This window comes from Canis lupus, chromosome 3 (assembly GCF_048164855.1).
Source record: "Canis lupus baileyi chromosome 3, mCanLup2.hap1, whole genome shotgun sequence".
NCBI lineage: Eukaryota > Metazoa > Chordata > Mammalia > Carnivora > Canidae > Canis > Canis lupus.
Window position 1 is genome coordinate 73,096,003 of NC_132840.1, and position 25,709 is coordinate 73,121,711.

The 25,709-nt window shown below is 49.7% G+C and overlaps 1 protein-coding gene and 1 long non-coding RNA gene across 4 annotated transcripts in view; both read right to left on the reverse strand.

The window, feature by feature from the left end:
* The window catches only part of DSCAML1 (DS cell adhesion molecule like 1), a 344,441-nt gene that overhangs the window by 145,033 nt on the left and 173,699 nt on the right, over positions 1–25,709 (reverse strand). The gene's annotated exons all lie outside the window — the stretch shown is intronic.
* Positions 20,353–25,695, reverse strand: LOC140625167 (uncharacterized). Of its 2 annotated transcripts, none has more exons than XR_012024550.1 (3): positions 25,670–25,695; positions 21,227–21,405; positions 20,353–20,542 (listed from the first exon to the last, which is right to left on the reverse strand). It is a non-coding gene; the product is annotated as an uncharacterized lncRNA (long non-coding RNA). The 2 variants fall into 2 exon arrangements; XR_012024546.1 differs by lacking the exon at positions 25,670–25,695 and adding an exon at positions 22,921–22,959.

The following is a 25,709-nucleotide window of genomic DNA, read 5'->3' on the forward strand; positions in this document are numbered from 1 at the left end:
CAGTCTGGCCAGTTTATCCCAGCATGTTGGAAAGAAGTATTTTCCCTTTGTGTTTTGAAGTAAGTAGGCTGAAGGGGAAGGAGCCTGGGTGGCGGGGTGGGAGGATGGGGGTGCCACTTGGCAGTATTGATTTCTAAGGCGAAAGATGAACCCAAAAGTGCACAGCCTTCCACCCTTTCCTAAATGCTGTCATACTATAGTCTCATGTCATTCTCACAACAGCTTTGCGTGGGGGGAGGGGGTCGTGGGGTGTCAGTAGCACTGTTGGTCCCATTTTGCAGATAAGAACACTGACACCCAGAGAAGTGAAGTGAGTTCCTTGAGGTCATCCAGTGACCGGGTGATCTTCTGTCATGAAATCATGGCCTTTCCCCTTTCCACACGGCTTTTGGGGACTAAAGGGGCGAGGGATCCTCACCCTCATTTCTCTCACACCGGGGCGTCCTCGCCTCTGGTCTGTCCCCTTCTAGCTCTTCCTGGGTGCCCTGGTGGCAGGCACATCCCCATCCCGAACGCTGCTCCCAGCTCAGCACCCCTCTGCATCCCCCCGACCTGAGCTTCCCTTTACCTGAGGGACGCTATGAAGAGTATGCACCTGCTTGGTTGGCTTCTATGGTCTGATGTCATTTCGCCCCATGTGCATCCCCGTGCCTGCTGTCCCACGAGGCTCAGCTGCAGCCCCGCTTCTTTGGGGTCACTCCTAATCACCCCAGCCTGCTTTGTCCCTTCAGCCTGTCTTGAGCACCTTGCCTTGCCAGTCACCTCCTTCCATGTACGAGGCCGCCCCCCTGCACCCACCTTAGCCTGGGAGTCCCTCGGGAGTGCCTGATGGCACAGGCCCAGACCACCCTCTGCCCTGACACCTGGGCTACCGTGTGCCCTCTGCACATCTCCATCCCCAACACGGGAGGGGACGGAACCCAGAAGTCTCAGAGGTCCTTGGCAGCCCACACTCCCTATTTAGGATCATGGGGCCTCATCAGCCAGGGGTGTAAAAGACCCATAGGATCTAACATTGCTCTTCTCCAAGAATTTGCATTTTAATAGGCACCATGCTTTCAGCCAAAGGAAAGCTCTGACATTTTGGGGGTGAGGGTAGCTTCCTGGTGCCCTGTGGGGGGCCATCTCCTCATGGCCCAAGGCCAGGCCTGCTTGGTGGAGATTTTCCTACTCCCTGCTCCCCCTCTTCTCCCTCTCCCTGCAACCTTAAGGGATCCTCAGGGAACTAAGAAAATAGAAACACATTTAAATTCTTTTCCGCTTCTGTCCCCTTGCATTCAGATGACTGACTCATGCTGGCCCCATCTCCCCTGTCTCTAACTTTGGGCTGTAACCCCCAGGGGCAGGAACATCTTCTTTGTTCTAGCTCCACTTGCACATCTGAAACTCAGGCAGGGATTCTCGGTCTGATTCATCACTGCCACACACCTCCACTCCCACCCCGCCAGGTGAGAGTCCGACCAGCTCTTAGGAGCCAGATTTGACCCAAGATGTGGATGTTAAGGAGGAAGAGCCAATCCCAAAGCCAAGCTAGAGAGCAAGGTGTTTGCCTGGGATCAGGGGATCGCAGGGGACCGGTTTGCCCAGATCCAGAGCTCCTCGTCTACAGTGCCTGGTGGAATCAATTCGCTCGCTCAGAGCAACGCTGGGCTCCTTCTCTCCTGACCTTTCAGAGTCCTCAGAGCAAAGATCTCAGAGCCTGGCTGGCTGCTGGCAGTTCCACTATTTGTTCTGTGTTAGGAGTCGGGGAAAACCAGATATGTGCATCCTCTCAAGTGGGGTGTGCAGTCACTTGCGGTGGGGGGGGGGGGGTTCAGTAGCTTCCAGTGTTGCTCGTTAGAGAGAACAGAGATGATGTGGCATTTCGGAGTGTAACGCAGTGGCAAAGAGTGTGGGCTTGAGGCAGGTTACTCGGTCTCCCTGTCTGCAAAATGGTTTCACAGCAGTACCTACCTCCCAGACTTGCTGGCTGAGGGGAGCACCCAGAGCAGTGCTTGGCATGGAGCAAGTCTTCAAAAAAATATTAGCTCTTGTTATTACGCTATGACTTAGAGCCATAACAAATATTACCAGTTAGCGATGGATGGCCTGGGTATTTGCTGCAGCCTCATTTTGATGATTTTGGCCCAGATTATCCTTGCCAATATTCTCTCTCAGGATTATTCAGGGCTTCCTGTCTTCAGAGTCATTCCGTGCTTCCATGTGACTCATCTCATTTTGATGTTCAGCAAAATGGAATTAGGAATTCATATTTTCTACCCCCAAAAGCATGTTTCAAATCAAGTGCAGATGATTGGGGAGGGGTTATCTGTTGTTTTAAATGGTAGTTTCACAGTTTCCACAAATACATCTGTACGCGTGCTTAAACAAGAGCCGTACTGTATTCAAGGGGTGTTATTAGTACTCTGGGGGTCACCCAGTCGACTGCTGATGGCACCCCCTGACCTTCCCTGGGCTGTCCCTCGGAGGAGGTGGCAGCAGGTGGGAGAACTGGTGCCTCCGTCGGGGAGCTCAGGGAGAGGGAGTCACCAGACCAGGGACCCCACTCATTCCTTGGAGGCTCAGCTGAAATGTCACTTCCTCTGTGAAATCTTTTTGGCCGATTCCCTGTCAGAATGAATCACACCTTTCCCTGTTCTCAGAGCATGTGTGTTTATACCACGGGCCTTTCACTGACGGTCCCCCTGAGCACCCCGAGGGCGGGATGGTCTCTGATTCATCGCTTGTCCTGAGCATCCGGCACATGCCTGGGGCAGGGGAGGCTCTCAGGAAATGTTTGCTGATAAAGGCATGACTGCCCTTGGGTGGCTGACCACTTCTAGAACTCTAGAACGCCAGGGGGGGCGGGGGGGGGGGCCGGGGGGGCAAGAACCCACCTCTGAGTCAACTGGACCGACCTCTTCCTTTTACAGATCCAAAATAGTCCCTAGCAAGGACACTGTCTTTTTCCAACGTTCTCTTCCCAGACATGTCATGCCCAAGCTCCAAATACACATTTCGCTACGCTCTTCGGGCAGATGCAAGCTTGCCACAAGACATGAAAGTCCAAGTCTGGGACATTTTGGGGAGATGAAACAGTCCATACTAGAGTTGAATTTAATGCTTCTTGCTCTACGTCCCATTTTCCCACCTAAAACACAGGGTAGTGTTTAAATGGTGTTGGGAAGGGGGCTGACGGCACAGGGTGGCCTCAACTCTGTCCGGCCTGTCACATCTGTCCCCACCAGCCACCCTCCTCCCCACGTGTGTGTTTACTTTTATACTGTTTACAAAGCAATGCACAATTCAGGTGAGACCCCCATTTTACAGAACAACTAACTGAGGCTCAGGATGGTATCCTGGAAAATGTGTGGACACGGATGCTGGAACCCTGGCTCTGCTCTTTCTAGCTGTGCAACGCCAGCCACATTCTTTCACCTCTCTGGGCAACAGTTATTATATTCACTAGGGACAGGGTGCCCCCCCTCCACAGGGTTTGGATGACAACTGAAGGCATGCCCAGGCCGCCCTCCTGGGAATGGTGATCACAAACCATATGCCTCGGCAACGTGGCTGAGCAGGGGCTGGACTTTGTCTCCTTCCATGTGGCTTCCCACAATTCTCTTCTTTCTGCTTTGTTTTTTCCCACCTGCCGTCCCAGCCTGGGTTCTGTTGGTGATGGGTGGAGCAGGGACCCCACTCAGAGCACCATGCCATGCCGTATCATTTCCTGGTTACACCTCACCACCCTGCCTTAGCCCCCAGCTGGCAGCAATGGGCAATGCTGTGCACATGTCTCTCCTCCTTCTGAATGTGACATTCAGACAGCATCCAGGAGTAGGCAAGGACCCCAACTGATGTCACTATGGCAGAGTTTGAGAATTCCTCATTGCAATGGCAGCAGCGGCACCGATAATGACAGGACAAAAGAGACGTGTTCCTGGCAGAGTCCAGCTTGGGGAGAAAGAGCAAAATCTCAGAGGTACCAAGTCCTTTAGAGGTTTGTCCTCTGTGCCTAAGTGGGGACACCAAGGAATCCTGCCTTCTGCATGGGCAGTTCTTCCCAGGGTTTGCAGACACTAGGCTGGGACCCCACCAAACAGCTAAGCTAGACTTTGGTTCATAGAAAGTTGGAGCAGAAAAAGGTCTTAGCAGTAAGTCAGGCAGCTTGACCCTAGTTGAGTTGAGAGGGGAGGGGCATGGGCACAGGAAGGGGGAGCAGTCAGACCAGGGCTGCTGAGCTGAGCTTTTGAAGCAGCTCTCTCTGTTCTCAGCTCAGCTGTGCAATCCCTTCTGTTCGACTGGGTGGGCAGGATGGGATCCAGACTGGAGGTGAGATGGAGCAGAAAGCAGGGGGATTACAGTGAGTCCAGAGACGAGGGGCTCAGAGTGTGAAAGGCAGGTCAGAGAAAGGATGCTGCTTCCACGATGGGCTTCCAAGGGCAGGGAGGAACCTTCGGGACCCAGCCCTTCCATGAACGGTGCAATACAAACCGTTCTTATGCTCTTATGTTCTTATGGGGTACGTGGCCCAAAGAGGAACGATCCCCCTCGCCAGGCTAAAATCTCCCAGTGTTTTAGTGATTACTGCATCTGGCACCCTAACTTTTGGGGATACAGACTGCCCCATGGCAAGGGTAGGCAGGCTGTTTTGGAGTAAGATGATGGTCACCAGGGGAGGCTCTGTGGGATGCTGCCCCCCAGTCTCCAACAGTCCCCTCAGATCCTAGCCTCTAGGACAGACACAGACAAGCTGGCTCTTCTCTGGACAAATTCCTTGAGTGGGTGGCCACCTGTTGCGGTGGCCTCAGGGAGGGGGCTCTCAATTTTTGCCAGGGGTCACTCTTGTTGCTGCCATCCTAGGGGATACCTTCTTAGGTCAAGATTTGTCACCACTGCCCTCACTCCTCTGGATAACTGAAACAGCTGACCTGCTGGGCAACGAACAAGTGCTATGAGCATTTTTCATTTAATTCTCCCCAAAAGACCCATGATGTAGATGCTATTATTACCTCTATTTAATAGTTGAAGAAAATGACAGTGAAACAGGGTTAGCAACTTGCCTGAGGTCAACTAGGTGGAAGATGGCAGAGCTAGGGCTCCAGCCAGGCAGGCTCCTGACGCTGCACTCTGTATTGCTAGCAACGTCCCCAGCACGCTGCCCCCAGCCACCTGGCTCCTCTGCAGCCCCAGGCTGTGCCTCCCAGCAGCTGCCCTTTCCCCAGCCCTGCTGCAGGTCAGGGGCACACTGGTGAGTGCTGTCACCCTGGTCCAAGCTGCGAGTGCTGAGGACAACTCCCTCTCTCCCCCTGCCTGCTTCAGGGGTCCTGGGACCCCAGCTGGAGGAAGTGCCTGTCAGAGCCAGTCAGGTCAATGTTCTCCACGTCTCTCTACAGCCTGGGGCCCCAGCTGCCTTGCAAAGCCATCACTGAGATGATGAACTAAAGGAAGCGAGGACGAATCCAGAGTGTTTATACTCTTCTGGGAGTAGAAAATGAAATGTGACTTAAAAAAAAAAGTCTCCCTCGGGCTTTCAGGATTTGGGGCTGTTGATGCTATTCACACCTTTTCTTTGTCCCTCACTGCCACCCTGCCTGAGGGTCAGAGGCTGAGCAAGTCCATACTGACGGGGTCCTCTCGGAGGGCTCCCTCCTTTGAGGGAGTGGGGAGAATTGTCTTCCTGGACCCCAAAGAGTCCCGTGGTCCTGAAGGAATCACTGCCCTTCTCTGCCTGGGCTTAGGATCTCCACGTCTGACATCCCGGGACTTGGTGACACTCTCATTCTAAACCTTGGCACAATCCACCACCACCAGGGGAAAACCAGTTCACTGTGTATATTCTCAGACACTGACATGGCACTTGAGTATGGGAGGTGCCATCCTGAGCATGCTGGTGACATGGATTCACTGAATCCCGGGACAACCTTCTGGGCGGTTTCACTATCATGCCCATCCCAGGATCAGGGAAACTGAGGCACACAGCTAGTAGGCAGCAGAGCCGGGAGGAGACCAGGGCAGTCTGACACAAGGGTCCATGCTTGCAGTCACCGCCAGGGCTGCCTCTCTGCCAGCTGCGCCCATGGTCCCTCTCAGAAGGCCCAATATGCTTCCCTCTCTGGGACAGAGGGGTCCTCTCACTGAGGACTGAGTGCCACCTTGGTAGTCAGAGGGCCAGTTCCAGTCACTTCTGGTTTGCTGTCTGGCCTGAGGTGCCCATGCAAACCTAGGAGCTAGGGTCTAATCCAGGATAACACAGGCTGCAGCTCCCAAACAAAGCCACATTGACAAAGCCCTCCTCTCCCCGAGGCCTCTAAGCGGGTGCATCGAGGGGCACGAAGCGTTTTGTAGGTTATTATGCGGACACACATGTGCCCAGATGCCAGCGAGGCAGAGCTGGAGGCTTCACACCCCACAGCCTTGGCCAGGCTGCTGCAGAGAGCTCTGGAGTATGATATCATCCAGGGACTGTCAAGTGCTAAACATCTGAGATGCTTGCAATCACAAACAGGAGGATCTAGTGAGGCGGGGTGGGTCAGGCTAAGCTCCCAACATTGACCTCAATACCTAGGATGGGAGGCAAGCAGGTGAGGTTGGCTTGGGGCTCCTGTCCCCGTCCTCACAGCCACCCCATCTCACTGGATCCTCCCTCCCTTCCCTCCTCCTCCTTCTTCTCCCATCTCCCGCTCGCTCTGACAAGCAGGGAGCATCAGTGTAGGATCAGGGGACCCTGCTGCCATCTGTAGAGAGGAAAATGAGCCTCATCGACCCAAATAAATAGAATAAGCCCATGCAGAGGGAGAGTGGCTGCTGTGAAGACGACCGAGGCACGGTTTGGGGAGGCTCTTGCAGGGAGAATGGGGGTTGGGGCTCAGAGGCCCCCCACTTTGGCTTATTCCAAGCCTCGGAGGAGACCGGGAAAGGGGATCGCAGCCTCTTTCTCCACCATGATCAAATACAAGCCCGAAAGGGGGCCTGTAAATATAGTGAAGCAGATGACAGGCATCACTATGTATTAAAATGCAAGCGACCAGAGCTTGCCTCCTGCCGACGCTGCAATCCGCCTTGGAAAGGACTGCTAGGCCAAGTTCAATCAGAGGCACGGGGCAGCCCTTCCTCCTGTCACCCAGATATTCATTTATTCAAAACAAACACGCACTCAAAGTCTTTTTATTCTAGGTGAACAAAGCAAACATATTCTGCAGGCAGAAGAGCCCCCCGCCCCCAACTCAATGTGTTTTCATTAATATAAATTGTTTGCAGTAGGCAAATTAATTCTAGAAATGGTTTTTAGACATGGCAAATCTTTCTTGTAAAGCAAAGGATGTGCGAGGGCCCTCTGCATTTTCGTATGCACCAGAGATCTTAGGTAAATATAATAATGCTGATAATGATAATCGATGCTTATTACAATGGTCAGGCTTAACAACCGGCAGCGCGCAGAGCTCACTGGAGTGGCTGGATTCAGAGTCTGAGTTGTGTGGAACCCCAGGGAGCGGGCAGGTGACATGAGGTACAGAAAGCTTGAAACTAGGGACTTCTTAGTGTATCTTGACATCTGCCTTTGTAGAAGGTTTCCCGGTTTAATTCATGAAACAGACAGGCATAGCCCCATTATACAGTCGAAAGGGTGAGGCCCCGCGACATTGAGTGGGTTGGTCCAGGTTACTTACTGGATAGTAAGGGGCAGAGCTAGGACTGAAATTCAGATTACTTTGGGTCACAGCTCCTACTTCCATCAGACCAGGGCTCTTTAACTTCAGGGATTTGGGTCCCACTAGGAAAAAAAAAATTTTTTTTGCCTTATCCAAATGCCTCTGTATTGTTATTTATATAATATTCTTCTCAAAATCGACCTTAAATCACCAAACACCTTTTGGCTGGCACCATCTATGATAATGAAATCCATGAAGCCACGGGCTTAGGTGTGCTAGTTCCAACTTTTTAAAAATAAAGATGAAATACATAACTTCTTTTTTTAAGTGTTTGTCTATGCGCTGCCTAGAATCGCCTGGTATACCACGAAGGCACGTGCGCCACATTTTGCGAAGTACAGGCTTACGCACAAAAGCTGCAGCCTGACACATCTAAGCTGTTCTCATCATTCCTGACTGTCCCACCCCCAATACCTGCCGGTTCCTCCCACACAAGTCCTGCCAAGGGGTGTGTGCCATGTGTCCTCTTCAGATCTATGGCCCTTCTGTAGCTTAGAGATGGAACATGAGGCTGAGGATGGAATATGACCTGAGCTTGGCTGGGTCCCCTAGCTAGCTAGTCCAAGCTCCACTAGCTATCCTATCTGCAGTGTGGGGTGTGTCCCAGGGCAGTGGCCAGGAGGAGACCGGAAACCACGAAGACCCCCTACATGCAGACTGGGTACTGGATGAGGACAAGGAAGTATTGCTAATTTTATAAGTGGCAATAAAGATCATATGGCTGGCTCTCTGGGAAGTAGCCCTATTTCTTTTAAAGATTCATACTGAGTAAAATAGATGTGAAATTTATAAGAGGCCAGGATTCATTTTAAAACAGTTCAGCACAAAGTAGCCCCGAGGTGGACAAATCTTAACAGTTGCTGAAGCTGAGTGGTGGGGTGATGGGTATAGGGAGTTCATTATTTTACCCAGTTTGGATTATTTGTATGAAGCATTTTTTAAAAATGGGGAAAAAAAATATCCTAGCTCAGATAGCGTAAGAAAGGGAGGCGTCAAGACCTATAAAGGCAGTAGCAGAGTTAAGGGGGTGAGGCGGGGTCTTTGAGGGAGAGGAGGTGGTTCCAGCAGCCCCTTAACCCAAAAAGCATCCTCAAAGTTTGCCTTCTGCTTCTCAGCCTGGCCAGGTTTCTCACTTAACCGCGGCATGCCGTCATGAGCGCCTGCCTCTGTAATGAGGAGTGATGTATAATTGATGAAAGCACAATGTGATACAGTCACAGAAACCTCGTCTGCTGGAAGACATCTGTTCAGCACATAGAATCCACTCAGCTACTGTCACAATGCATTTACTGTATTGTATCGAAGCCCCAGGAATATGCGAGCACCGCGCAAGCTGCGATCTGTAATATTATATGTCTTGGGACGTGGAGAGGTAGGAACCCACGCTTCTGTTTTTGATATTTATGTGTCTGGGCTGCACTCCCTCTGCCTCCCTTGCTCTGCCTGCACTGCTTCAGCGTCCTCCTCATAAATTACCTCTGCTCTCTGACGGGCTTTTAGCGGACTCCGGGCCGGAGTCTAACTTCTCTCCCTCAGAGACTTGTGTCAGAGAAGCCTTAGGGAGCCGCGTTCACGGCACATTCTGGAAACAGGGAGGAGCACTTCACAGGGAGGCGGCTCCCAGAGACTCTGCCTGTTGGTGCACCCAGGCCCCTCCCCGGGGCCCACCTCCAGACTGAAGGCTCCTGTGAGGTCTTTGTCCTCCATCCAAGTGGGTTTTCTGCAGGTCTGGACAAAGGGGAAGCAGGGCTGGGTAGAAAGGGAGCACCCAAAAAGGGCCTTGGCATGGATGCCCTGGGCCAGGGCAGGCCATGGGCCCCTGATCTGGGCTGCTTATCTCCACTGGGGAGGCAGATGTAGGATCCCTGGGCCGGGCCAGAAAGCTGTGCCGATCTGGGAAGGGCAGGGGCCCTGGGACACCAGCCATCCGGACCTCAAGTGTCATCAGTTGGGTTCCGCAGCTCTGGGCACTCCATCTTACTCTCTTGGCTAAGTCCTAGCCTATAGTCCCTCCACTCCTGGAGCACACCTTCTCCTGGACACCACTGTGTCAGGTAAGAATGCCTCAGAGCTTGGGTGGAATCAGGGCAGTGCACCCTGTCAGCCCTCATACTCAGAGTTCAGTGTCCTCATGTGGTCTTAAGCATTGTGCATGTTCTTTTTAGGGGTCTTCCCTGGGGTCTGGCACAGGGCTACAAAGACCCCTCCATGAACTGGACATCTAACTTCGAAGACCTCTCACCATTGAGGACTAGAGACTACTAGGTTCTAGGTTCGCTAATGGACAGTAGGCATCGTATTAATAGCTAAATAGCTACACGGTACCATTACGTGCCTGGCAATGTTCTAGGTGCTTTACAGCATTCAATAATACAGCCCCATCCATAGCCCTCTGAGGTGGAAACAATTATTAGCCCCATTTCTCAGATGTGGACACTGAGATATAATAAGGTGGATTCTGTGCCTCAGGGTCATATAGCTAGTGAAGGATAGAAGCAGGCTTTGAGCCCAGGTAGTCTGGTTCCAGCACCCAAGCTCCCAGCCTCCCCACTGAACTGCTGCCAGGACAGAACTCAGAAGGAAAGGCTGTGACATCAGGCAGCTCTGGGTGTGAACTCCAGCATCGCTTCTGGAGTCTGGGTCGCGACTTCCTGCAGGCTCAGTGTTCTCTCCTACAGATGTGCTAAGAACAGCCACCTCTGAGGGTCACTGTGAAGATGAGATGAAATCAGGCTCCAAAGTGTCTAGCACGGTCCCTGGTCACTTATGTGTCACTAAACAGGAGGGTGTTCCTGCCCCACCCCTGCAAAGAGGGGATAGTGGGAAATGGCCTAACCTCTCCATCCACTGATAAATGGTCTAAAGGACGTGATGTGTTTGCCTGCCCCGCCCTTGGCAGGTGGCTGACCAAACTGTTCTACACAGAGATGCTTGCTGGTCAGCACACTCTGGCCTGGCCACTGAGAAAAACAGACATCTTTCGCCTTTGAGCACAGGTGTCTGCTTTCCCACCCTCTCCCACCTGTCCCCCATCTCTTGCACATCTTCCCTAAAAAGGCAGATTCCCCTAGGCAGCTACAAAGCTGCCTCATTGTGGGCCTCACTGGGGCTGTGGGTCACTCAGGGGGTATCTCTGGGCTGCTGTGTGGGTGCCTTAATTGGAGTCTGGCAAATGAACCGTGAGGATGAATGCTGTTCCATGCCACCTGCAGAGGGGAGCATGAGGCTGGAGAGAAAAGATGACATCTGACCACCCTGAGCTGGTGTACAGGCTTCCTACAACCCCCTGTCCCAGAGGCTCGGTCGGCACTAAGCCTCATTTATCAGAAGACCAAGGGCTGTGTGGGCTTGAGGCCGTGATCTCCTCCGGGTCTTGGGATTGAGCCTCACATTCAGCTCCCTGCTCAGCAGGGAATCTGCTTCTCTCTCTCCACCTGCCCCCCACTTCAGGCCTCCAGAAACAAAGGGGAGGTAGGTCTTACCTGGCAGGATTATTCAGGGATGTGAGACATCAACCTTTTTCAGTTCTGCCAAAGCAAAGGGAAAGGGACAAGGGAACTAAAGGAAAACCTCAAGGAATTCCAAAAGACATACACAGATATGGGTCCCTATTTTTTGGGGGGGGGATCTCTATTTTTGACTCCATTTCAGCCCTAGAGGAAATTTCTTGCTGTTTCTCTGTGTAGGGTAGTATGTCAGGCCAGCGCTTTCCTCTGTGAGTCTAAGTATCTTCATGTACTACATGCCAGTAGCACCCCTTGGTCATCTGGACAACCAGTTATGCCCCTCCACCACCCATGTCCAAACACCCCACAAGGAGAAGCCCTTCTGATGTGCCAATGTTCCTAGTGAGGCACCCACACCTGCTCACGCCTCTTGTCCTAAGACTCCAAGAACAGTCACGACTTCCCCCTGGGCATCAGCTTCTGCAAAATAGGGCGCTGTGCTCTAGCCTGAACATGTATGATCTAGGTGTCCCCAGGGGTTAGATGACCTCCTATAGCCAGCCCCGGGTCCTTCTCTGGCTTTTTACGTGGTCCTCTCTCCCTGGTCAGACTCCTCAGGTCCCTCCCTGGTTTGTAGCATCCCCAGTCCTCCCCCAAGGGATCTTTAGTCCTCTGTGGTTGAAGCCCAGGGAGGGAAGGAGGAGAGAGAGGGTGAAGGGCATGTCCCTTTCCACCCTGGATAGACCCTCTCTATTATTCAGTTTGCCTGTCATCCCCTGCCCTCTGACAGTTTCTATGGTGGGATTTTAATTCCTCATTGTTACCTTTGTCAAGATGGGTCTCCTCTATAGTTCACCCTTGCCTTTCTCTTCAGCTGTTCTGTTTTGCATTTCTATGGTGGGTTTCCTCCTTCCTGATATAATGATTACTCTGTCTTTCTCTTTCACTCACACAATCAGACACACACACACACACACATACACACACACACACCCTTTGATATTTCCTTAAGACACTTCTCTGAAGAGATGAGGGTGAAGGAAGGCTATAGGGGAGCTTTAATGAGGAAGGCTTTCTTCATGGTAGGGATGGGGGAGGGTTGGAGAGAGTCATTAGAATAGGGATCAAGGAAGTCAGTGGAGCCACAGTCTCTGAAGGGCTTTTAAAAAAAATCTACTTTTTTCCTCATTAAAACATAATACATATTCATTTTGAGAAATTTGGAAAATTTTAAATAGCAGAAATAAGAAAATAAAAATCAGCCGTAATCCCACCAACACGAGAAAGTCAATATGTTGATGCTTTTGGGTGCATTTCTTTAGTCTTTTTTGGGGGGAGGGGGTGTGAGATCAGGTTTTATATGAAATTTTATATGCTGTTTTTTCTCACTTTATAGTATAATAAGAGCTTTTCTTCTATATCATTAAATCATCTTTGAAAGCACCGTTTTCACACTACATACTACTCCCCTCTGTGGATAGGCCATGATAGACCTTTCAGGATTCCCAGAACCCCAAGATGCTAGGGCTAGCCTGGCTTAGCAGTTCCACAAGAATGGAACTCACAAGACAGAAGGTGAAGCTCTCTCCCTCATGCTGCATTACTTCACAGTAAGGAAGAGCATGCTAATGTCAGTGCTCATCCCCACCCTCGTGTGGGCCACCCTGAGGTGGATTTTTGCCAACCCCATGTATGGTGACAAAAGCAACCTTTCAAGTTCTAATTCCACCACAACCTATGTAAGACCATCTTTCTCAACCAACTTCCCAAAGTGAAGGGATAGAAAGGAAGCAAGCTGTAGAAATATGCAGATAAAAGTGGCTAAGGAACAAAATGTCATGTCTTAAGCTCCATGACAAAATCATGCAGGAGCAGGAAACTTATTAATAAAATCATTTTTTGTTCTGTATTGTCCATGATAAATGACCACACTCAGCATTAGTAACTACAAACATACCCAGGGAAACGGATATCCACACAAGCCTGTTGCTCTGGCTGAAAGCAGTGGATGGAATCCAATTTTGGGTTTGAAGGTAATTTTCACAGCCCCAAGCAAAATTATCTTAGAGAGCTACCACCACCACACATGCAATAAAAGTAAGACCACTGTGGCTAAAGTGGGGGAATTTCCCCCCAGAACTATAAAAGATCTCGGGCAATGGATCTAAGTCCAGCGCTTTTGAAACAACAAGCTCTACTCTTAATGGGATTCTTAAGAAAACAACCTCCCTGAAACTTCAGAAAACAACCTCCCTGGAACTTCAGAGCATCTTCCAACCATAACTTGCCATTCCTCTCAAGAAAAAAATCCCAGCAGGGCATGCCAAGGGCATCGAGCAGTAGAAGGTTAAGAAGGAGAGATAACTGGAAGCCCACTTCTAATTGCAATAATATATTTCTATGCTTGAGTGAAATTCAATATGAGAGAAAACAGATGCAAGATGAATACCACTATGTGTCTCAGTTACTGCCTATGGAATCTGCTTCACAATGCTCACAAAAAGCAGTGGAACCATGCATCCTAGACAAATAATGATGAGGCAAGGGAAGTGGGAGACAGATGTGGGGAGAAAGATGCAAAAGGGAGCACATAGGTATGCTGTGCAAAAAGTTAATACTTATGAACCAATGCTAGCCAAGGCTGACACACGTGTATTCAATGCATAAAAAGGAAACTCCAAAAAGAGCTCATTGTTTTGAATGTGGAGGTAAATCTGGTCATCCAGTCTGTTACTATAAAAGGTTCCTAGGAAAAAAAGAGGGGAAACCCAGTAGCTAGCTTTGGGATCAACTAGTTTGGCATTTACAAGGTTTCCATGTCCATGAATTTGTCACTGCTGTGGGGTTTCTTTTCCCTTGGCATAGAACGGTTACAGTGATGAGCGGTCACATAAAGCACAATATAAATTTTTATTATTATTGGACGGTGCTGTGGCTGGAACTGCACGGTTCTGCATGGAGGTTTTCAGACATATTATAATTACATTCTGTAGGTTTGCAAATAATGACATAACCCAGTCACCTTACTGTGGATATGATTTATTACAAATAACAAAATGTTATTATATGGAAATTAGCTTCCACACAACAGCTGACTGGAGGGGAATGCTCCAGAGCCACTTTAATCACGAAGACAGGAACCCGTGGCATTTCAGGACCTGGGACAGCGCCAGAAGGTCCTCAGTCACCCTGCTTGCCAGAAAGACCTCTGTAAAGAAGGATCTAGAAGGAAAGTGTGTGAGGGCAGGGCAGTGAGCAGTTAAGATCCAACCTGAGTTCAAGGCCAAGCCCTTTGTCAGCCTGGGAGAAGGAGCTGCCATGGATTACTTTTGATTTTTCACTCGGGTGCTGCCTTCTCCTGACCTCCTTTTGCAACGTAAATGTTTATTCTCTAACTTGAAAATTGTCAAGCCCAGAATCGTCATCCAGGAGCTCCCTTTCTTTTTCGCATCTTTCGAAATACTGTCATTATTTTTAAGAAGAAGAAGAAAAAATTCAACCAGAGTTGAATTCACGGAGCAAATTGAGCACATGAGGCATGTTATATCCGGTCCTCTCCATGAACTTAGGCCAGGCCTGGGGCAGGGGTGGGGGATGTGGGGGGTGGAGTGGGATACAAAAAATATACGTGAAGAATCAAAAAATTCATTGGTTATTTAGTTATTTAATGTTCTCCCACAGGGTGGATGTCGTTGTTTATGGGAAAAAAAAAAAAAACCAGAATATGACACTCTTAGAAATTCTGTCTTGCTTGCCTCTTTCCCACCATAAAAGCTTAAGAGATCTGAAATGCCAGCCTAACAGATGTACCCATCCTGCTTATTTCCTGAGATTTTCCAAGGGGATTACCTTTTGGTATAATGCAGTTTGACAAGGTAAAAATAAAAATGATAATAGTTTCCATAGGACCCTAATGTTTTCCCATATCCTATGGGTAAAACCGATTACCCCATTTAACCTATAAGTAGGAATTAGTTCAGCAACTTGCCCGAGACTGAAGAGTAAAGGAAAAATCAGCACTCAGGTTTGCTAATATCCCAATCCCAGATATGGCGTGCTCTATTCATCAGTGTCTAGGGTGATTTAAGGGATGAGAGCTGTCCAAAGTGTGGCATAGGGCCCTCTGGCTGAAACAGTATGCTTTCCCCTTACCTTGGGAGTCCTTGACTCTATGGAGAAATTCTGGCTTTTGTGTCTCTGTCTACATCAGGCCCATAAAATATGGACTCCAAACCTTTCTTTGCCCTTGTCTATATGACTTCAGGGTGTGGGGTAGAGGTAAGCTGAAAAGGGGGGAACATGTGCAGTGTGGCAATGGGCAGCTGTGCCAACTTCCATTACGGCATCTTGGGGATGCAGTTATACAAAACCCAAGTGTGTTTGTTGTTTTCTCAAAATCTAGGCTAAACTGTTTTGGTTTAATTTGAGTAAGAGCTCTGAGAGCTCTAAGGGGACCTTCTGACTGTCTCATTTTGGAGCTGGGTTTCTGGTGTCTATTTTTTTTGAAATTGGTACCCAAAGTTTTGAAAGAATAAATGCATTAAAAACTTAAACACCCGGAAAGCAATCACTCAGTGACATTTAATAACACTAATGTGGTGGAATTACAGTTATTATAGTAATACGGATCTCAGCACCAGTTTCCTTTCAGTAATTAGAGTATTTCTGACCAATTAACATGAAACATTTTTCTCCAGCTTGGGGTAAACTTCTGGTGGTTGTTGCAAAACCAGAAACCTTTTCTTAGAACTTCACAGTGAAAAGCCTCCCTCTTCTTGCCCTATTTCCTAGCATGACTAGGTGACACTGGATCCATCCCTATTTTGCTACTAGGAACATGTAGCTTCCTCTCCCTTCACCATCCAGCCCTAGGCTACTGGATGTCTAAGTTTAATTCTGGTCCATACTCTTTCTCACCTCCGGAATAACGGTGGTGGGAAGGGGTGAGAAGACTTTCCCCCAAAAGTCTTCAGTGGATCCTTATTATTTAGATTCACAGAACTATGGGATGAGCCCTTAGAAACTTTCTAGTGTTGGATCATTCTCTTTGGAGTATGGATGCCTTTCTCCAAATAAAATCTCACGTAGAACCTTTAGGTATAAAGTGGATGGGAAAGGTGATGCTCTGGATGAAACCCCAATGAGGGATTCAGAGCACCCTCTGCTCAGTAGCGCTCCAGCCCTGCTCCATACCGTATGAACATGGTGTTCTTCTTCTCCCCCAACACAAGATATCTGCCACCATCCCTACTTTGAACAAAGTAGACTCCAATCCAGTATTCAATACGGTAAGAGCCAGAGGACCCTGACCTTAGTTGGATTTCAGCTGGCTCAGAAGACGGGCATACAGCACACACAGATGTACAAACATCAGACCAACAGCGATATATGCTCACAGATAGGAACGCCCAGCTCAGCTTCTAGGACTCGTTGCTGTTGCTGACACTGGGGGAGCACAGAGTGGGAGCCCCATTACCCCAGGGAAGGGCCAGGTTCTGCATTTGAATCTCGGCTCTGCAAAGGTGTGTGTTCTGGAGCAAGTTACTTAACTTCTCAGTGCCTTATCCTCCTTATCTGGTGACATGGTGGGTAATACTCATAGAACCTGTGCTATAGAGATGGGGTGAGAAGTGGATGAGTTTATTCTGAGAATAAGCATTGATTTATCAAAAGGCCCCCAAATGAAGGAAGTATTAAGTGTTGGTGTCCCTACTACTGACCACCCTGATTTACCTTGCCTGGTCTCTGTGCTTGGCTTTTCTAAGCACCTACATGGAAGTTTCTGGAAGTTAGGTTGGGGCAGGGCTTCATGCACCACAGAGGGAGGGCTTTTATTGCCTTGTTCTTTGCAGCCCCTCCTTTCTCTTCCTGGGCCTGGCTGGCCAAGCAGGAACATCTTGCAGGCACGTGACAGCCTCTCTCAGCTGAGCTGCGATGCGTAAAGGGATTTATGGTTGTAGAGCCACATCTCATTCTGGATCATGTCAGAGAGTGAATCCCCACTCTCTGCTCACAGCTGTGCACTAGCAGGCCTGCCCTGCAGAAGGGAAATGCCAGCTTCCCTCTCTCTTGGGCTCTGGGTCCCACTGGCCATCCCTCCCCACACCACAGGATCCCCTTGCTTCCTACTCCCTTTGCTTCCCACCAGAGGAGGGAGGAGGGATGGTCTGAGCCACCACATCAGGCAGTGACAATTAAGCCTATTCAGAGCCAAGTCATTTGCATGCAACTCCTCACCAGGCGGAAAACACTCAACCTGTCATTATCTCCTGGCATTGCTGGTGACTGTGCCATGCGGCTTGTAGAGATGGCGGCTTCTTTCCCTTGGGCACTGCCAGGCAGGGAGAAGGTGATAGATGAAGGGCCCAGAATCTTCTCCTGCCCTAGCTGGCTTCTGCAGGAGGCCAGGAGGCTAGAGCCAGGGGAGGAGGTGGCATGGGACAAGGTGATAGGACTCCATGGACCAAGTTGCGCTTGGGCATTGGGGAGGGTCTCTGGAGGCCACAGCAGGAGTATTGGAAGCAGGACAGGAATTGTCTGAGGGTAGTTCTTACCTCCTCAGCTGGAATTTTGAATGAGATTATCTCTTGAAAAGTATGAAAAGCCACCATTTTGTTGTACACCCACAGAGCAGTCTCTGTAGCAGCTGCTCCCTCAAAGGCACTCCAGCTGTTCCCTGCCCCCACGCTGCACCCACTACTTCTCCCTCTGTCCCTCTCCTACCCCCATCTCTAAATAAACCACAGTAAGATTCAAATGCTATGATGCCAGGGTATGCTGGTCCAGCATTTCTGGTCTCAGAGACAAAAAACACCCAAAGGCAGGGGATCTCACATTGATTCCGGATCTTGGGTCATAAGCCCTTCACAGCATATCAGGAAACGGGGTTCAAAGGCCTTATCCTCAGGGTGGGGGTGGGGGGATGTTGAAACACTTCATCGGAGATTTACTTTACCTGTTGAGACCAAGAGAGTAACCAGCTTAGGCCCCCACCCCACCCCACCCCACCCCAAACAGGACTAGCCTACATTTAGAGCAGATGGTACCACTATGAAAGATCCAGGAGCACTACACCATCCAAAACAATACTCAGTATCCACTATGACCTGAAATTCCACTGTTTGTGTTTTATTCCTTTCACTTAAACCTTTGATCCTGGTTTAAATGCTAATACCCCTGAGAGAGGCAACACCATAAAATGTGTTCAGTTATTTACTCCTTAGAAAGAAAAAACGTCTACAGTCTTTTCTGAGAGTAAGCATTAGAAAGAAAAAGAGGGACACAATGAGAATATCACCCCGTGAATGGGTGGGAGCAGGTTTTACCAGCAAGAGGGAAAATGCAGAAAAAAAAAATTGGGGCAGGGAAACCCAGCCTTCCTCATATTTCTTCCCAGGACCAGCTCTGACTCACTGGTTCCTGGGACACAGAGACCTGAGCACACTGGAGCTTAACCAAGCCAGCCCCGCTGAGTGTCCTCCATCCTGAGTTAGGCCTCCCAGGACAGCAAGGCCCTGCACTCAATCCCCTGAAAAGGAGCTCGAAGGACCACCTTTTAGTTTCATTACAGTTTCTGCTGCTGTAATGAGGCCACATACCCACAAACCCGGGTTTCTTTCTCTTTTAAAGGCACAGATGTATCAAAAGGACAACAGCTCTTCCTGTCTCTGCTCCCACCTCAGAATCAGCAACTCTACCTGGCGCTTTCAGAATACTAGTTGATGTGGTGCCAGTACCTGGTGTTGGTAGGAAGGCAAGACTCCCCACATAGCTGATGCTCAGAGACAGCAGTGCAAGGTCCCATAGGAGAAAGGGCAAACAGAGTCCAGTGGCCTGGCTATGGAGGAGAGCCAGAGTCCTCCAGCTCCTGGCCTGGAAATTCCCAATGGGCTGCAGCCCTCACCCTAGAACTGCTGCTAAACTGCGTCCTAATTTTGCCCATTTATGGTGCCTCTATCCCGAATCAAATGCCACTGCACAAGGCTTCCAAGCTGTGGGAAATCTATGTGTGAGTAGCTTCGTGGCTGAGAGCTCTGGGGTCAGGCCCATTTGAATATTCCCCTTGTCATGTGCCGAGTGACTGCAGGCAAGTTAGTGTCTCCAGGCCTCAGTCTGTTCATCTGTAAAATGATGAACCACCTAAGTCAAAGCTTGCTGTGAAGATCACAGGAGACAATGGATACAAGGCCTGAGACATAAATGTTTGCTATTTAATTTTATTATTTCCTAAAGCGTAAGGCTAGTGCCACAGGTTAATGCAGCAGTATTCACTCTGAAGGACGAATTTTTAAATTCAAAGAGGGGAGACCAACTTGCCTCATTCAGCCAGGGGCAAGAATGCAGTCATTTGGAGGTGGGGAGCCTGGTCTAAGAGTAACTTGGGAATGTCAATGGATAGAAACAGAAAAACTTAGGCAATTTCCTGAATGATCTTGAAGACAGAGATCTTTGCAGGAGGGTCAAACACCACCACTAGAGGCAGCAGCTCTAATTCACTAGCATCTACCGTGTGCCAGGAATTGTGTCAAATACCTTGTTCATAATCCTTAAGATGACATGTTAAGAGGAGCATTATTATCTCCATGCTATCAGAAGGAAGCTCAGATGGGCAGGTGATATGGCCAGGGCCCCATGGCTGGGCCTGGGCAGAGCTGGTATTCCAACCTGACCTTGTCTGAGTCAAAGCCCCGGTCTCCCTCCTGAGCAGAACGCCTTCCATGCCGTGGTGTTACTACAGCACAGGCTCTTGGCAGGTTATGGGAGCCTCTCATTCACCTTCCGGAGCCCTTGCACGCTTGCACGGTGTCTGGCCCATGGCAGGTGTTCAGTACATGACAATGAATTGAACATATGATGGCCTAAGTCCATTTAATGTCCTACCAGGGGGTGGAGAGGTGCCATTCATAAGAAGTCGCCCAACACGCCTGTGGCACCCAGACCACTGTCACTGTGAGGGGGACTGGCTGCCCACCATGTGTCTGAGATGAGTCCTGGGAACTTGGCCTCTTACTGGGCTTGGCTGCTGCACAGGGATCTCCCACCTCCTCCCCTCCCTCCCTTCCTCCCAGTACCAGCCCCCCACCCCCAAGGCCCATGTTAAACTACACCAAACAACAGAGGCTCCACCTTGGAGGGCTCTGCTCATGAATAATGAACCCACACCAGGCTCCATTCTTTTGAAGGAATTCTCTCTTGGCTGGTGAAGCTGTGTGGCAAGGCGCTGGCTCATTATTGCAGTTGTTTATTTATTCATGCTCAAAGAGGGTGGGCCAAGCCCGCACGCAGACATCTTTTCCTTCATTGAATCCCGTTCTCCACCCTCTTTTCCTTCTAGGACTAGCTCTTCTCTGAGGGCTCCAGTGGAAGATGGGGTGAAAAGCCAAATAGCCTGATTGTCACAGAAGCCTGGGATGGAGGAGCCAGAGATGGAAATGGAAGGAGATCTCTCCCATGCCGGTCTGCCTGTCCCTGCGTCCCTGGCAACAAGGCCTGTCTGGGATCCAGGGCTCCCTGCCATGGAGACATGAGGCAGGTGCTCTGGGGACTCCCAGCGCCTGGCCTGTGGCACAGGCTGTCTGTTGGCTGTGGGCTTGGGAGGAACCTGATCAGAGGGCTCTTATAGATGGAGCTCATGGCAGCTGGAGAGCATCTTCTTCCTTCTACTCTGCCTTCCTCCATCCTCCCAGGCTTTAAATCCTCAAGGCCTAGGGCACCTGGGTGGCTTAGCGGTTGAGCATCTGCTTTTGGCTCAGGGCGTGATCCCAGGGTCCTGGGATCAAGTCCCACATAGGGGTCCCTGCAGGGAACCTGCTTCTCCCTCTGCCTGTGTCTCTGCCTCTCTCTCTGTGTCTCTCATGAATAAATAAATAAGATCTTAAAATCCTCAAGGCCCTTCTCTTTGCCTGTACCCCTTACCCCTACCTTACGGGCTGGCGGGCATCTGACTTCCCAGGGTCACTAACTGGGCTGGGAAAGATGGGGCTGACCCCGCCCTGGTCTCAGCTCAGGCCTCCCCCACCCGTGCACCCAGCCTCCCTCCATCTCCAGCTCGGAGAGCGTCCCTCTGCAGCCAGCCCAGAGCCCTCTCACCGTGCCCAGTCCCACGAAATGCAGCACAGCCCAGAATGCAAAGCCGAGGCAGAATGGAAAAGCACTTAAGCGAGGGCCCTCAGCCAACTTTCATTTACTCCGCCACCTGGCTTCCTTTCGTCCTGGACACATGGAGTCTGTCTTTGTTGGACTAGATTTCGCCAGTAGGTCAGGGTAGCCTGCAATGGGAGCAGAGAGGTGTTTGGGGAAGGGGTGGTTGGACAAGTGACAGAGAGGTCTGGGGCGCCGGGGAGAGACCAGAGGGTCAAGACTGGGTTTCTGGCCCTAGTGCAAGCTGTCTGGGTGAACACCTCCTGCTCCAGGGGACATGCTGATATGGGGAGCCGGGCAGACATGGATCTGAACCCTGGCTTGGGTCCTTTCTCGTTGTGTCACTGTGGGGTTGGTGGCGGCGTTGGGGGGCAGTCACATAATGCCCTTGAGCATGTGTTTCCTTGTCCGTCAACTGGGACAACCCCAAGGTCCTTGTGGATGGTTGTAAGGGTTAGAGACTATGTGTGTAAGACACTGAGGCCAGGACCTTGTATGTGCTCAGAACATAGCAACAGTTCCTATCCTTCCTGTTCTCTAGCCTCAGTTTTCTATTCTGTATCATGGGAAGAGCAAAAGCTGAACTCTGCTGTTGGGCACATGGGAAATTATTCTGGAAGTGGTCAGTGCTGCTGTGGTGACTCCTCATTGAGCTCTCACTGAGCTCTCAGGTTCACAGGGGGATAGGGCTCCCACTTTTTAAAAAAGATTTTATTTATTTATTCATGAGAGATACACAGAGAGAGTCAGAGACATAGGGAGAGGGAAAAAGCAGGCTCTCCCCACAAGGAGTCCTATGTGGGACTCAATCCTGGACCCTGGGGTCACACCCTGAGCCAAAGGCAGACCCTCAACTGCTGAGCCACCCAGGCATCCTGGGCTCCTACTTCTTAGGGTCCTTCCCTGTCTCCCCTCCTAAGGTTTCCTGGAGAGTGAATCCTGAGGAGCAGAGAGGAAACCAGGGGCTGGGAATACCTCCTTGGCCTCCCATGGCTTCTGTGGCTCCCAGAAGGAGCCTATCTACCCTCACTGCTCTTGGAGAAGGTGGCTCAGTCTTTGTGTCAACCCTCCCTGGAGTGGGAATGTGCCACAGTAGCCCCTGCCCGCTCCACTTGTGAACGGTTCCAAGTATTAAAACAGCCTTACAAATAAACCCACTGCCCTCATGCTCACCCACAGCTTGCAGCTATATCTTTACATGGATGTGCTCTGTTTTCTGTACAACGTCCCTTCAAGTATTTCAGATGGCTTATAAAACTCTGCAATATCCTCTCTTAGAATATACTCATTAAAAAGGTCATTCTTAATTTGACATGGATTCCATCCATCCCACCCACCCTGATCCTGCCAAAGATACTCAGTAGGTCAGACTCCCCCTTTCTCTACATGTAGGGGAGATTTTTTCTCTGTGATTTTTCAGCTTGCTAATGCTAGCTCATCAGTGCAGCCCAAGGAGGGAAATGTGGATTTGATACTAATGTTCCTTTTCTTTAAATGTGCTCTTATCAGACCACAGCTTCTTTACCCAGGAAAGACCTCCTGTGGAAGGTGCCTCTGTAGTGTACCAACGAGGAAGAGTGGGATTTGACAAGGGAATCGATTCAAGGAAGGAGTGTTGACACGTTTCCTCAGGCAACACTTACAGAGAACTTTCCAGGAGCCGGGCAGAGTGCTGAATGGTCAGAACACAGAGCTGCCTAAGTTCCAGTCCTGTCCCCCAGGAAGCTCACTGTTGACTGAGACCAGACAGGATTCTAAGCATGAGGCTCCAAGAGCAAACTGTCCAGAAGAGACGGTCTCTTTCATTGGTGGGAGCAAAGTGGGTCCTGACTCTATCTAGACATGCATGTTTGACCATCCGTGACTCCAGTGGCAAGCCCCCCATCACCTTGTCTCCTGACCCTAACACAGCCTCGTGATGCTTGGTGGCTGAGTCTGTCTGCCTTGGAGACTGGGTCAACATGTGCCTCAGTGGGGCGGGAAGGAGGGGCAGATGGGGTGGCAGCTCCCTGATCCAGAGTGGCAAATCAGCCTACCAACCTCAGAGGAAAGGCGTGTACATGAAGGTGCAGAACCAAAGTGATGCCATCTGTACATCTATATCTGCTCTGGTCTGGGTTCCTGCTATTCATATCCCTGGCCGATGCTGGCCACCTGGGAGCCACCATCCAGGGCAGAGATGGTGTCTCTGTTGTATCGGTCAAGATGCCACCAAGAAAGAGAATTTAGCTCAGAAGTTTCCCAGCAGAGGCTAAAGCCTTAAAAGGAAGGGACTAGCCACCCTACACCTACACCCTACACCTGGGCAGGGTGTAGCCAGTTGCAGGTGCATCCAGAGCATCTCAGTGAGAGCTGGAGTAGGGGCCCAGGCATCAGGTGAAGGAGCCCTGGCTCCTGGCCAACAGTCCCTACACCTCGTCTTGGCTAGAGAATGGACCTTCAGGACAGGTGATGAAGGCAGGAAGGCGACAGAGAAACCGGAAGGGTCTGATCCCATTGCATGGAGGTGGATGGTTCCCCTGCACCCAGAAGCCATCTGGGGTAGAAAGACTCCAGAGGCCTTATTGGTAGACTTCCTCTCTCCACCTGCTATCATGGTAGCTCTAGAGCAACAAGGCCAATGATGGAAGCTAACATAAGTTTCTTCTGCAGGGTAGTACATACATTTTGACCTATGACCTGTGCCTCAAAGAGCTCCTGTATAAGGGCATTGGGCCAAGGACTGTGGGTGATGTTGGGCAGATTAGACCTCTGGACAGATAAGACATCTGGGTGGGAGATACCCGTGAACAAATGAAAAGTTGAGCAGTAATACAACTGTGGAATGTAACAATTCTACAACGGAGAGATGACATCAATACTTAATGACCTGGTATGGTTAATACAGCCTTGCAAATAGATGTAACTTTTATTGAGTAATTTTTTCTGATCATAAAAATAAAGTATACTTATTATAACAAAAATTGAAACATATTGAAAAGTATAAAAGGAAGAATTGAAACCCACAATCCAACTTCCTCTATTAGCATTTTGGTGTATTTCCTTAATATCACTTTTTATTTTTATATGTGTATGTAAACCCCTCCTCCCCCCAACGCACACCCACATGTACACCCGTTACGTTTTGGGATAGTTGAGATCATATTGTACACGGTTCTATTTCCTGCTTTTTTCACTTCACATTCGACCAAGAACGTTTTTACATTTTTGAACATTCTTCATAAACCAGCAGGCATGATGCCCATGTGACAGTCCCCTGTACGGATGTACCAGAAGGTATTTAAACAATCCCCTGTTGGTATTTAAACCATTTCTGATTTTGTACTCCTATAAATCTTTATCTGGATTTCTGATTATTTTCTTGGGATAAATTCCTAGAAATGAAGTTACTGGGCTGGCAGGAAATACTATTGGTAAGGCTCTCTGCTACATTTTGTCACCAGTGTTGACACATGTCGCTGTAAATACCATATCAATTTTCAAGATCCCTAGCAGTCTGCCAAAGCGCCCTTCCCACCTTTGCCAATATTAAAGGTGATAGATTTTTAAATATGTGCCAAATCGAGAGGTCAAACGTGGCAGCTTGCTCTCATTTGCATTTATGATCACTAGCGAGGTCAAGTTTTCTGCTTTATTCTTTTTCAACTGTTCTTTCTTTTAAACATTCTCTTGTTATGTTGTTTGCCCATTTTTCTTTCCGGATGTTAGCATTTTCTTAATACTCTAGAAGAGCACTATATTTTAAGGATGTTTATTTTTTGCCTGCTGCTATATTCACTTCAGATAACTTTTTCTTGTTCTGTCGCTTGCCTTTTAACTTCATATACTACTTGTTTGATGAAATGAAGTGGCAGGTGTAATGCTGAACAGTCTGGCAGACTGGCTTTGCACTCTGGCCTTCGCCCATGGCCACGATGGGCCAAAACAGAGTTTTCTGGAACTGGCCTCGTCTCCTGAGCTCCTCAAAACCTGCCTGCTACTTGACAGGAACTTGTGAGGATGCCCTGCAGAGCATTCTTGACCTGAAAACCATCCTCTCCCCACCTCCCCCTGAAAGAATAACAAACCACCAAACACCCAACAGAGTAACCTGCCCTCCTCAAGGAGGCGCCAACACTGTCTGCACCAAGGCGGTTCCTAGCCAATGGCTTGGGGAGAGAAATCTAGGCCAGTTCCAATGGATTGTTTGTGCACATTCTTCATGCCAACGAGACACTCTTGACTGCTCGGCTTTTTCCCCGTGACTCAACAGGGAATTCCAGAGACCAGTTCCCCTGCCCCCTTTTACTGCTACAACTAGATTTTCTGGTCACACATTCTTCCCAAACTCCTCCCTCCCAACCACACAGTACACTCACACGCCCCCCCCCCCCCCCCCCCAGTCCACCAGACCTGGGCAGTGCTGGAGATTCTTATCAGGTTTTCTGAGTAA